Raw genomic sequence first — 14,480 nt, forward strand, 5'->3', positions numbered from 1 at the left:
GATGATTGGATGTGATGTCTGAGGCAAGCTGATATAGATGCTCCAGCACTTGCACACCATAAGGACCACTGCCTGCATTCAACTGTAAATAACAAAGGGTTTTTTCTAATCAGGTAATTTTTTTACCTTTACAGACATTAGATGAAAGACATGTATAAGTCTAGTGGATGGTTGCAAGACCTTTCTTCTGTAGTCTGGCATGTGCTTGAAGGTTTGCAGTTCTGTAGGAACCAAGAGTCACTCCTGCCATACAAAGCCCATAGATGTCTTACAGTGTCTTCTTGTGGAAGCAACAGGACTTTAGGTGGCAGAGTGAAAGGATAGTCAAGGTAAAGACTACCAAGACTTATCTTTCCTGCAAAAATCTCCTTCCACTGCCCAGAGAAGAGGAAAACTGCCAGAAGTTTGATTTCAGCTTCTTTCTGCTTGATGCAACAGCCACTGAAGCAAGAAACTAAAGGCACATTTTGACTGGAAAGGCAGAAATTCAGGCCTTCAGAGATGTAACACTGACAATGAGAAGCCACAGATAGGCCCAGCTGCAAATAAAACCTACTGGTGTGAAGCAGAGAAGCTTTTTCATCTGTGTTGGCAGGCAGAGTCAAAATAATTAGAAATTAGAATAGACTATTGCAGTTGGAAGTGACCTATGATGATCATCCAGTCCAACTGCCTGAGCAATTAAGGACTGACTGCTTTTGCATTGATCACTTTTACATTGATCAGGACTCAGATATGGATAATGTCTTGTGTAGGTAGGTGGGAAATAAGAATGTGGATGTACTGGTTGCTCAAAATATGACAGGTGAAAAAAATTACAGAATGCAAATCTAATGAATTAAGAAGCAAAGCTCACTGGAGGAAGAAAAAAACAAAAACAGAAAAACAAAGAGAAAAAAGAGGGTGGCTAACCATAACTCCTAGCTAGCCTTTGCCTTTGCCTTCAGCAGAGGCACAATAGGCAGAGTTTTAGATTCTGAGAATGAATCTTCACCCTATCCTGACAGCAAGTGCCCAGATAAAGTTGCCCCAGGGCTGCCCTGTGCCCTGGAGACATCCCAGGCCAGGCTGGATGGGGCTCTGAGCAACCTGATCTAGTTGAAGATGTCCTTGCTCATTGCAGGTAAGTTGAACTAGATGACCTCTGAAGGTCCTTTTCAACCTAAACTATTCTATGATTCCCAGGGCTGCCCTGTGCCCAAGCCAGCGGCACTCCAGTGCCCATTGCTCTCATCAAACCTGTCACAGCAGGCTCTGCCACCATGCCTTTGTGGTCTTGGACTTTATTTGCTACCTTAGCTTGGGGTTAACAATCACCCATGCACATTGAGACATAGTGAGCTGAACCAGAACTTTAAACTTTTTTAAGCTGATGTTTCCTCAGGTTTTTGGCATGCAAGATTCCTTTCTTTTTTCTTCCTTTTCCTTTTCCTTTTCCTTTTCTTTTTCCTTTTCCTTTTTCTTTTCCTTTTTTTTCTTCTCCGTCACCATTTCCTTTTCTTTTTTATTTTTCTCCAGAAAAACTCCCAAAGATGTTATAACTTATCATAAATATTAAGCTTCCTTCAGGCCTGCCCAATAGCCCCTTTCATTCCCCTCCCCTTTCCAGTACAAGACACATCCCTCTGAAGCTATCTGGGAGGCAGGGGAATGCTTCTCTTTTAGGTCTTAGATACAGTAGACATCTCCATTTTGCCCATCCCTAGCCCACAAAGAATTTAGGTTTGTCCATTACTGAGATCTGACCTTTTAAGGTGATGTCTACATTAGCAATTCCTGTAGTGCAATAAGAATGTATCTTAAGCAAAATAGCTGATACTGAGGATCTGTTGCCACCACTGTGCAAGCTCGTGGGAATTTTACTTCATAACTGTAGTATATTCCCAGAAATTAGACACCCATTGATGACTAGAATGTAATAAGTGTGCATCCAATGTGTGTAATTTATTGGCTTAGTTTCATCTGAAAAAAATATCTAGTTCACTCACTGAGAGGCCATTTCATCATGTAAATCAAAGCATGGCATGTGGGAGATTCCCTTCAGAAGCACAGTTTGAAACTAATCTATTTTCAACCAAAACCATAATCTAAGCTGGAGGGAAAAGTGATATGAGCGTCCACTCAACTTCCCTGCTGCTCTTACCTGAACTGAAATCACCTCTCTACTATCTCTTCTTGTTTAATGGAGAAAATGGGTTCTTCTTTAGCAGGTATAGTTTTGGGTTTTTTTAAAGAGGTATCAGCTCCCCTCTAGCTCCTTTTTCTTGCAGTTGGTGACCTCTGGAGACTCACATGGAAGCCTCACAAGTTTTGTATGTAGGAATTAAATGAATGCAATCTTCTCATAAGCATATTTTCCTCATTTCACAGGCAGCTGGTGACACAGACCTCCAGCCTTTATGAAACTTTTGCCTGCTACTTGTGCACCAGATCGTGGTAGTAACAAATACCCTTCCCATGGGCAAAAATTCTACATTTTCATTGACTTATACAACAACTCTGAGTAAGGATGTGGTGGGAGCGGTTCCTCGCTTTCCCCTCCTTTTTAATCTATTTTTGTTTTTCACATGTCGCTGTCCTAAACTTCACATTTTGTTGCATGCAAGAAGGGAAGATGATTAAGAGTGAAGATTAAGTACAGCCAATATAAAGCAAGTTACTAGTCCAGTTAAAATGATACCTTTGCATCATTCAGTCAAAATTAAAGGAAGAATTAATAATGCAGTTAAAATACTAATGTGTGGGCCATTCCATTCTAGAGCTGCCCGTCTCACTCAGGCTTTTTCTACTTCTCTGGTTAACCCCAGATTTCTGGGAGTGCAGACCTGTTTTCTTTAGGCAAGAGAGGAGTTGCCCCAGTGTCCCAAGTTCCAATCACAAGCAGGGTGATGTTGACAACGCTGGTTTCTTCTTCTTATGCTCCTCTGTTTTGGGGTTCACATGAGGTTATTTTTATACTATTGTTTGTTGGTGCACTTCTTTCCCATAATTCCACAATATAAGATTATGTTTATTCATGGTCATTTGCTGGAGTATTCTACATATGAAAAGGCCAAGTTTTATGATATATATATCATGGCAAACCCTGATGATAAAATCAAATGAGATGCAACAATTCTCCATTGTGATTGAGGGTTAAGGGTAGTACATAAGGCCTCTGGTTAAGCTGTAGCCAACTGAACATTTTTTAATGCTAGACTTTAGATGTCCCACTACTTTGCCAATGCAGCAAGCAAAAAAGCTAAGGCAAGTGTTTAGGCTAGGATAAATTCTTGCAGTCTGTGGCCTGTTACTGGTAATTAAAAGCCCAAGCATCCTGGACTACTCTGTTCCACTACGGTGTCAGTGTCTTCGACGTGTTGAGGCAGAAAATAAACTCTATGGAAGTCAGTCCAAATGGCAAAAACCCACTAGTAGAAGAACTTCCAGACTTGCAAGACAAGGAAGTAAAAACTAACAGCTGGAAGCTGTTTTATCTGTCTTTGATTTGCAGCTTTCAGAGGGTTTATAATAGCTCTATAATAACCCCTGGTGCTTTGCGTTTGCTTTCACACACGCATGCACACATAGAACCCTTCATCCTCTGATGTCTGAGACTAGTGGGATTCATTAGCGAAAGTATTCATCTTGTTAAGGATGCATTAATAGCATCCACTGTAAGTATTAATCTGCTGTTGTCAAGTGATAATTGCAGAAGATGGTGATTGCAGCAACCTTCACCAAGTTCAGCAGATGGAAAAGTCCTTGCACTCTTAGTTTAGGCACTCACAGCTGCAGACTATTTTTGTGTTTTCAATCAGGTTAAAAACCTGTGATACATTTCAGACTACAAAAAAACCCATAAAATTAATCCTTTTTTTGTTTCCTAGCTGCCGATAGAAGTCATTTTAAGAAACTTATTGCATTTGGCACAGGTCTGGTGGTCTGAAATATTCCTACATCCCAAATGATAGAGTAGAAAACTCTGTGAGAGGGTAACAGAAGGCCTCCTGAACAAGTGACATTTGCTTCAGGTACCATAAGCAGCATCAGGCTTAATGGGTGGACATATTTGAACTTTGAACAGGCAATTTAGGTCCATTTCCTCACAGAAAGTAGATGTCTGCATCCAAATTTGCCATCTGTTCTGCAGTCTACAGTAAGAAAGGCACTCACAGGCCAAAGTTAGTCTCATGCTGTAGAAAACATCTAGACCAGTGTGTTGCGTCTGTCTGGGATGGAGTTAACTTACCCCATAGCAGCCCTCATAGTGCTGTGTTTTGTATTTGTAGCTAGAACAGTGCGGATACCACAGCAATACTCTGGTTACTGCTGAGCAGTACTTGCACCATATCAAGGTTGTCTGTCTTTCTGACACACAAAGGCCAGTAGGCTGGGAACGGGCAAGGGGTTGGGAGGGGACACAGCCAGGACAGCTGACCCAGACTGACCAAAGGGATATTCCATACCGTGTAATGTTGTACTTAACAATAAAAGGTCAGAGAAGTGGGGAGGGTGTGTGGGGGGGGTGGTATTTGCTATTAAGACATTTGTCTTCCAAAGCAACAACTATATATACCAAGACGCTGCTTCCAGGAGCTATCTGTATATTACCTGCTAATGAGAAGTAGATTCTGCACATGCTCTTTGCTTTTCTTTATTAAATCACCTTTATCTTGACCCATGAGTTTTTCATCTTATTTACTGCCCCTGTCCCTCTGAGGAGAGGGAATGAGAGTGTGGTTTGGTGGGCACCTGGGAGCCAGCCTAGCACCGTCAGATATTGTGCTCTAGAAGTGCCCACTTCTTCTAGGGAAGGAGAAGTCCAGGATGATCAGTTGGACTATGGGTATCTACACCAAGGAAAGAGGAATCCCACCCTCTACATCCATTCCAACTTCCTGATTAAGAACTGAGACACTTCATCTCTATTATCAACTCCTCTTAAGCTATGGTGTGAACCACGCTTCTGGAGGCATGGTAGCAGTCCTACTTAGGTCAGCAGGACTGTTCACCTTCTCACAATCAGATCATCTTAACAGCAGTGCTGGATCTTGTTAGTGTATCCATTGCTGTGGATGATTAGCACCACTTACTTTCCCTGTGTGGAATAAGTGTGGATTCATACTTACTAGCCAACGAAGTCAACTGATGAAAAATCTTACTTTGTTTCTTCCCAGAAAAAATGACCTGTGTTTGTCCAAGGCAGGTGATATTTTTACTTCCACAAAAGTTATGATAAATCTTTATTCTCAGACATTTTTTTATAAAATTCCAGTAGTCTTCTTGGTTAGAGCTTAGGAGAGAAAACAGTTATTTTTTAGTAATTTCAATCTGACTGTTGTTCCAATTTCTATCTGACATGATTTCTCAACAGACTAAGCCAGTCTGTCACAATAGGCTAACAAAGAAACAAGCAATAACCAATTTCTGACACTCAAATGCAAGATTTCTTTTGGATAAACTTCAGGAAAATGAAATACCAAGAAGTAGAGGCTTACATGTCAGGAAAAAAAAAAAGAAAAGAAAAGAAAAGAAAAGAAAAGAAAAGAAAAGAAAAGAAAAGAAAAGAAAAGAAAAGAAAAGAAAAGAAAAGAAAAGAAAAGAAAAGAAAAGAAAAGAAAAGAAAAGAAAAGAAAAGAAAAGAAGAAAAGAAAAGAAAAGAAAAGAAAAGAAAAGAAAAGAAAAGAAAAGAAAAGAAAAGAAAAGAAAAGAAAAGAAAAGAAAAGAAAAGAAAATAAAAGAAAAGAAAAGAAAAGAAAAGAAAGAAAAGAAAAGAAAAGAAAGAAAAGAAAAGAAAAGAAAAGAAAAGAAAAGAAAAGAAAAGAAAAGAAAAGAAAAGAAAAGAAAAGAAAAGAAAAGAAAAGAAAAGAAAAAAAAAATCTTATTTATTGACAATTTCCAGGGACTTTTTGGTCAAAATAGCAGCACAAGGACTGGTCTGTGGGAAATGTTTCTGCTAATACTTAAGCCTGAACAGCATTAAAAGAGAGCATTTTGTAATTTCTCTTATGCAGCCAACTGTGAAGTTTTCATTTCTAGGTTAGCTTTTTTCATCACTTCCTTAATTAAAAGTAATCAGAAGACTGCTAAACAATTTGTTGTCTCATGTTAGAAATCCACATGCAAATTTAGCATAGAATAGCAATTTTATTCCTTCACTAAGCAGTAGTTGCCTTGCAATTTCAGGCTTGGAAGCTTTAGAGTCATGGCAGGATTCTACAGTGATACAAAGCAATGTGCTTTAGACAGAACAGGGCAAATTCTGATATCAAGATGCTTACATTGCTGAATTTTTATGAAAACAAAAATGACCTGAAGCTACACACGAGGTATGTCACCTGGCAGAGTTAGCCAAGGCTTTAAGGTGGATCTAACTTCTGATCCTCCTTTCATCCACATGCTAAAGCATCTCACTGGAATCTGGTGGTGTTTTAAATCAGGTTTAATGCCAACTGGTGTATAGAAAGGGTATAGGATAAAGGTCCCAGTGTTTATTTCAGCTGGCATGTGCCTGCTTTGCAGTGAAGATAAAGACAAAGTGCTCCAGTGGCATCTGATACTTTTGCCTTCCAAAAAGAACAGACAGAAAAATATTCATACACAAGCCCAAGTTTCTGCACCTAGGAGACCCTTTGAGTACGCCCTGAGAAGGTCTACCAAGGCAGGGTTTAGAAAAGCACCACATAGGTGTTCCCTGTATTTGTGGATGTATCACTGATCATACCAAATCATAACAAAGCCCTCTTGCAGGGACACAGAGTGACCACCCATGGCCCTTTACTATGCTTCAGACATAAGGTTTGGTGCTGGGAAAATAGGGGTGTAGGCAAACCTCCCTGCCTCCTACACCTCTCTAAGGACCATGTCCTGATAAATCAGTGGAGAACTGTCCAATTCAACCTTGTCCCTTGCCAAAGCCCATAAACAAGAACCTTCTGAACCTGTAGATTCTTCTTGTTCACACATTCCAGCTTGTGTTGGACCCTGAAGAGAATGCTTTTTGATGAACTGGTTTTGCTCACAGCAGATGGCCAGTGACACCCTGGTTAACATTTTGAGACTCACTTTGCATTTAGACGTCCAGTTTCACATCAGAGCAAAGATTCATCACAACAAATATTTCTAAATTAATTCATTCAAAGCTTTTATTTTTCATGGTGAAATGGAACAAATACAGGTTTCAAGAGCTTTCAGACTGTGGAAAACAGTCACCTCTGTAGTGAAAAAGAGAGAGCAAATTTTCCAAACTAATTTCATGACCTCTCTAACAAGCTATATCTCCCGCTGCCTGCACATGTGAGGAGAGGTTGGTAAGTTTATCCTGCCTGAAAATCTCACATATTGTTCTGAGTACCTCTTGTGCAAATAGCTCTCCTCTGACTGAAAAGCTCTTCTAGCACATCATAGCTCAGCTGGCTGGAAAACTCAGTTCCATCATAGATAACACCTAAGTGCATGGTCTCCTGCTCAACCTGGTCTTTTACCTTATCAACTCTTCGCAAGTATTGATGAGAAGAAGAATTCCAACTCACAATCGTCTGATTAGCCTCAAACTTTCCTCAGGTTTCTAATAGTTGAAATATGTCCAGCTTGTGGGACAATATGTCTCTATTATCCTATCACTATGACAAAATGGCAAAGGCAGCAGTAGCGGGGTGAATTTATGCTTGCTATGTCTGTAAACTTTGTCAGTTCCAGTATGAGCAGGATTATGCCTGTACCAGTTTGCAGTGGATAATTAGCACGATTTCATCCAAGCGTGCAGAATGTGTTTATCCACTTAAACAGTTTGCTTCCTTCAAGAAATATTTAATCCACAGAAATTGCAGACACTGAATATTTCCAAAACTAGACTCTTTCTTGCATTCATGAATCATCATCAGTGGTCTGCTTCTATGGTATTACATATTCTATTCAAGAGCAACACATTATGTGAGTTTATACCCATTTTTGTGCCATAATTGGTATTCACAATTAGGTGTGATATGAATTAAATAAGGTAAATTAAATTATGTTAGTATTTGCAATCCTGAAAAACACATGCTAATGATTTTATCAAATAAAGACACGGGAATTTGTCTTCTAAAAATTCTTTTTTTATGTAAAATGATCTTTCAGAGGCTGGGATTGAAGATGACATCTGTTACTCAGGCAAATGAGCACATCTATAAATTAAGCCAATGGCATTCAACTGATTTAAGTATATCCTCTAATGGGTATGGGATGGAAGCGCTTTTTGCTACATGACTGAGAGCCTATATTTCCATATGAGTGCTGAGAAGGAGCTTTACCCAGGGAAATAAGTGCAAATTACAGATTCTACCAAGAATATTCACTCTGTGAGCAAAACTGCCTGAGCAACGTTGGTTACTTCTGAAAGAAGGAAGAGGCAAAGCAGATTTTCTAAGAAATCTTAAACAACTGAAAAATAGTCAAGAAAAGTTGCTCCGAGAGGTTGTGAGCTTTCCATTCTTGGAGTTAATCAAAATCCACCCAGATGTGGTCCTGAGCAACCTGCCCTAGAGGGACCCTGCTTTAGGCAGAGGTGGTAGAATAATGGTCCCCAGAGGTCTCTTCCAACTCCAGCAATTCTGTGTTTCTATTCTCCTACTATATTCAAACCTGTTGTTTATTCTGAACTGATGTGAACTGTTTGTTTGTTTTTGTTGTGGTGTTTTTTTTTCAAATGGCAGAACAAAAAGCTGAATAAATGTTTCTTGAAAGTCAGACTTAAGCCCATCTGAGGGAAACTCAGAACCTCATTTAAGAATAACTATGAACTGCCAATTACAAATGTTATAAAAATCTAGAATACAGATAATTTACAGCTTTCTATCAGATTTTTTTTCAGCGTATCTATTTATTTTTTTCTTTCCCTTTTTTTTTTTTTAATTTCAAGAGGAGAAACTTCATTTTTTTTGTATGTTCAAAACATGTGAATGTCTTTATTTGCTTCTATTTTTTATCTGCACTTTATTGTCCTTTGGTAGGATTTGTTTATTGTGAGGTTTCAGTTATTAAATCCAAAAGCGTATAAAATTGCCTTAGGAAGGAATTTTCATATCCATTTTTTACATGACAGAGATTAGAAATTATAGAGGGAAAAATGAACCCAAACATCACAGGAAATGGTTTGTACAGTTTCTTTTAAGTTTTCATACTATTGAAGGTAAATCTTTTTATAACGAACTGTTAGATAACCTGCTGTTATTGAATCCACAAATATCCTGTTCACTATTAGTGTATTGCATACAAATGCAGCTTAGGTTAAGAACTGTATAAACAATGAGTTGCACTCTTACACGGTTTATAATAAAAAATGTGTAGTATTGCCTCTCTTTACTTATTTTAACAGTTTTGGAAAATTAAACTTCAAGATGATTAGGGAAATATTTTCAATCCAAGCATTCTTATGAATGTGCTGAGTGTCTGAAAGATTTCTACACCTTTTCTTCAAGGAAATACAATCACCAACACAGGCGGTTTTTGGGAAAGAAAAAAAAAAAAGTAGCATAAACTCACTGATTCAAGATTGGAGATTTAATTTGGAGTACAGGTATGCAGGCTGGAAGGGGCTGAAGAAATGAGGATTTTATGGAACTGCAAGAAAAATTATATTTTCTACAGCAGCAGATGAGGGAAAGAGGTGACAGAACTGTGAAATATGTCTTGATGAAAAATACATTCTTTAAAAAACAGCAGGTGTTTGGCTTCTGAAATTATTTTGAAATATGGATCAGATTCAGAAATATTCAGACAAAAGAAGGGGAGAAATAGTATTTTAAAGTCACTCCATTCCTTACCAATATTGTTTTAAATACAACATTACCTTTACATTTTTAAAGCAATATTTTCATTCTTATGTGGACTATATATATAGATGTGAATAGATATATATGGATTTAATGAACTTGAAATGAATTGAAACACTTCATTTTTTAATTTAAAATACTTATTTCATTCTATGTTGGGTTTTTTTCCTGTTAAATATAGTTTACAATGAGACATTTTCCTTTGGTTTTTTTGTCCAATCAAGTAAATAAAAAAATGCCATTATTACAAATACCTATTGAGCATGCTTTGGTCACCTAATCACTTCCCATAGAAATGCTGAAGTTTTTTTAATTCAGGTTTTAAAAAAGTGTAATCAACTGGCTTCAACAGTATGGCACAAAACAAAACTTTTGTTCATGTCCCTTGGTGATATTCTGTGGCTCATGCTACAACCATCCTCATAGAAAAGGAGAAGAACAGACCCGCATTCAAAATAATTGTTTATTTGTTCAGTGCATTATAAATGTTACAGAAATTTTCCAGCATTCCCCAAGATAACACCAGAAAAAACACCTGCCTGAAGATCAGTGAAATTATTGAAGAGAGAAAGGAGGAAACCTTTAGCTTCATAACCACATAGACAAATCAGTTATCATTGATCAATTATTATTTATCAATCAATGATGACTCAGATATGTTCTCAGCCACCTCCAAAAACAATTTTCAAGACTGATTAGATGAAAAACACTGAGTCCTTGAAAAACAAGCTGTTGACAAGTGTTTTCCAAAAGTGAATGGACTCTCTGAATATATTTATATTACAGGAGACAAAAATTATGTTTTGATGGCACAGGCACAGAATATGTCTACATACGATAGATTTGCCAAAGTCTACATGTGCTGCAGCAGTAAGTTGTAAATGAAAATCCATCTTAGGCTGTTGCATTTCAGTTGCTAACAGAATCTCATATATTAGGTAGAGAGTAAGATTACTTTTCTGAGGCCTAAGTAGATAACAAGGTAGAATATTATATCTCTAGGGAAACTGGGAAAAAAAAAAAAAAAACACACAAAAAAAAAGCCATGGTTTGACCATTTTATTTCTCCAAATGAAAGACTAAAAAGAAAACTAAAACTAATCTCCAGTTCAACAATATTTCCAGCTGCAGTAGGTCCAAACTCATTATTTGTTTCACTTATGGAATAGACTTTTCTAAAATGTCTTTTTTTCCTGGATACAGTGACACAATCTTCTGGTTCATTAAAAGTAGGTAGACCTAGAAAAAAAAAAAAAAGAAACATTAAATGTGTTGGTGTGTCAAAACCCAAAGAATTTAAAACAGGGCTGAATTTGACTTGCTCTTTTATATTTTATCTTGCTCTGCAAAGAAAATAAACAGCTGCCAAACAGATTCTACCTGCATATCTGTTTGTCTGTGCCACCTAAATACCAAGATAAAATGTGGTTTTGTTTGATATAGGCCAACACCATAAATACTATTAAATCAATCAGTATAGAAGGAAAATTAGTCCATAGTGTTCATAGGTATTAGGATAATGAATGAATGTCCAGGATATTCTTTGAGGAGATTTAACACAAGAAAACATATTACAATGGCAATGAAAATGTCGTTACAATGAAACTATCTTGTAAAGGAAGAAGAAACCATCTTTTTTGTCCTGGAGTGAGAAAATATCACCCCCGGAGCATCAAACAGCAGGCATTAAGTATATGAAGAATACATATGAATCATCAAAAAAAATACATCAAAAGTGAATCTAGCCTGGAATAAAATACCTTGTAGACAACAGAGCAGCAGTAATAAGGCTTTTAATGCTATCATCTTCTACAACATTCCCAAAAAAAAGCTAAGGCTAAATGACCTGGGTGAAAAATCTTGTCAGACAGGAAAGTGGTTGTGAACCAAAGTCAGAGACTAATTACCAGGAAGTTACACCAGTAGTTAAACTTGAAAGATTTACCAAATGCAGCTCCTCCAGGTGTCTATCCAGGACCCAGTACTAACCATGTTTCTGTCTTACCATCCTTGCCATTAATATATACAGAGATTGAATTTTCAGCTGATAAAAATGATAGAAACTGGTACTGAAATTCTATGTGACCTTAATAAACTGAAAAAGTGCCCTGGAAACTTAGAAGAAAATTCAGAAGAATATTGCACTTTAAGAGGAATGATTAGTGTTACAAGCACCAAACAGGAAAAAGCTGTTTAGAAAACAATTCTTCAAGACTTCATGAATCTGAAAGAACCACAAGTCACTCAAAAGTCAACAACATAACCTACTGGGCACATGAAGTAATCTTTCTGCTCCCCACAGCTTATTTTGGTTCTTAGCAGGTGTTGTGTGTGCAGCTTTAGGCACCACAATGAACCACTGAAAGTGCAGAAGCAAGCAACAAAAGTAATGACCAGAGGACTGTAAAAGACGGCTCAAGAGGAAAAGGTGAAGATACTGAGGTTTTTGATCCAAAGAAGAAAAAGTAGAAGGATCCCAAAATAGTAGTTCTAAAATATATAAATGGTATCTGTGAAGAGGAAGGAAACTAATTTTTCAAGTCCACTGAGACTGTGAAAATTATCAAGATCTAAAGCCTGCAGAAAGGAAAGTTTTATTCAGACAGGAGAAAAAGTGTTTGAATAGGTAACACAGTAAAATGTTGGGAAAAGGAAGCATAAGAAACCTGTGGAATTGGAAGTTACTGAAAGACAGATTAGACAAACTTCAGTCAAAATGGTCTACATAATTATAATGTGGGCTGAAGGGTAAATAAAATACACTGCTAGGGTGCTTTCCTGCCATATTTTCTATTATTCTAGGCAAGCAAATTCCTGTTCCCCTCATCTGTCATTTGCTGCCACCAAGGGCAAACATTTCACTCAGGCGAAACGTTCAGGGTACTGTAGGTTCTCCCACAGCATTTGTAGTGTGGGCTACAGCTGTGCTATAGCCTGAGAGAATCAAAACAACAAAGCTGGCTTTCATACAGCTGCCTTAATTTATACATCATGGAGCCCTTGACAAAGGAAACATCATTGTTTTCTCAATTGAGATATGAAAATGTTTAAACTTGCCCAAAGTCAATCACAGAGAAAGCAATAGAAAGAGGAAGGGACATCATGTCTCTCAAGTTCGTACCTCATCCTCTGTAATACAATAGGTAGACTGGTTCATTCACTGACTCATTCATTTGATTCACGTTGTATGTCTCCGAAGTCTAAAAATGGCCATTTTTTAAACATCATCTCACCTTTACACTCCACCACAAGCATGCAAAGAAGACCCTGAGCAACCTAAAGTTACCTGGAACTTGGCCTTACTTTTAGTGGGCAAAGGTGCACCGGAGTACCAAGAGTGCTCATCAGGCAGCTTAAATTATTCAGTATCTCTATGGTTTTCTAGTAAGACAACTCCTACATACAGACTCTTACATAATAATATCTTGGATGTACCTCATGGACCTGGTGGAAGCTAGTTTAGAGTGGAGGTACTGTGACCTGGGACAGTGGTCACATACACATTGCTGTAAGCAGAGCAGGAGAAGATATGCCAGAAGAAGAAGGATGAACTCAAGCACAAACATACACTCATGTTCTTTGCTGGAGCCAGGACTGGCCAGACCATCCCGTCAGCAGAGAGAAAACACCACACCATTGTTATCCATAAAGAGGAACCATCTAGACCAAACAGAGGTGCTTCTTTGTAGAACAAAAGTGTTGCCTATCAAACCCTTGTTCTGTTTCACTTTCACCATTTAGTACTGTAATACTACACATAACATCTTGTCGTCACACCAAACACAATGTTTTAACTGGGATCCAAAGAGCTGCTGGACCCTGCCAGATAAGCTTGCATACAGACGGCTGCAGAGCCAGGACCTGAACTGCAGTCCCCACTGATAAATGCTTAATGTTGGGCCAAGTTGGCCTAAATATATTCTTTCCCCTTGAATCCTTCTTCTCTCTCTAGCCTCTTTCAATACTTCGGTTTTTTTCTTTCTTTCAGTTGGGCTACGCAGATATAGAGGCTACTCATTCAAGTACAAAAATGTGCATGTAGGGAGGCATGTTCTCTTGGCATAATAACAATTGAGCTAGAACAAAAGAAATTATTGCAGCAAAAATGCAATCAACAAGAAGTGCAAGAAAAACTTCATCACTGGGGGCCGGGCTAGATGACCTTTGAAGGTTCCTTCTGACTGAAACTATTCTGTGATCATCTTTTACTTCCCCTTAAAAACTGTCCCTAACTGTCCTGTGTTTCTGAAGTGTTACTCATATTCCATTTGACTTAAAAATGTGTTGTCTTGAACGTCTGAAAAATTTCAATAAGAAAGATGCTCACTTAGCATTGAATATGTTTCAAACAAATAAAACTTCTATGAATTACAAAAGGGTTAAACATACAATTTATTCTTCGTTTAGATTTTCAGTATTGACAAACAACCATTATTTACAATAAGTAAAAGACAGAAAGATAAACAGTACATTGATACAAACCTCCTATTGGCTATACAAGCCTAAAAAGTCTCTCAGACCAAGCCTGCTTAAAATCTACCCTGCCAACTTTTTATTTGTGGTCAATTAAACATTGTTCTGTCATGGGAGACATACCATTGCTCACAGACGCTCAGCCAACCACAAAACAAAAGCAGACTGACACAGACTTGTGGGTGTTTGACAACCTGCTCTGCACAGCTGCTC

Source organism: Nesoenas mayeri, assembly GCF_963082525.1.
Source record: "Nesoenas mayeri genome assembly, chromosome: 1".
Lineage (NCBI taxonomy): Eukaryota > Metazoa > Chordata > Aves > Columbiformes > Columbidae > Nesoenas > Nesoenas mayeri.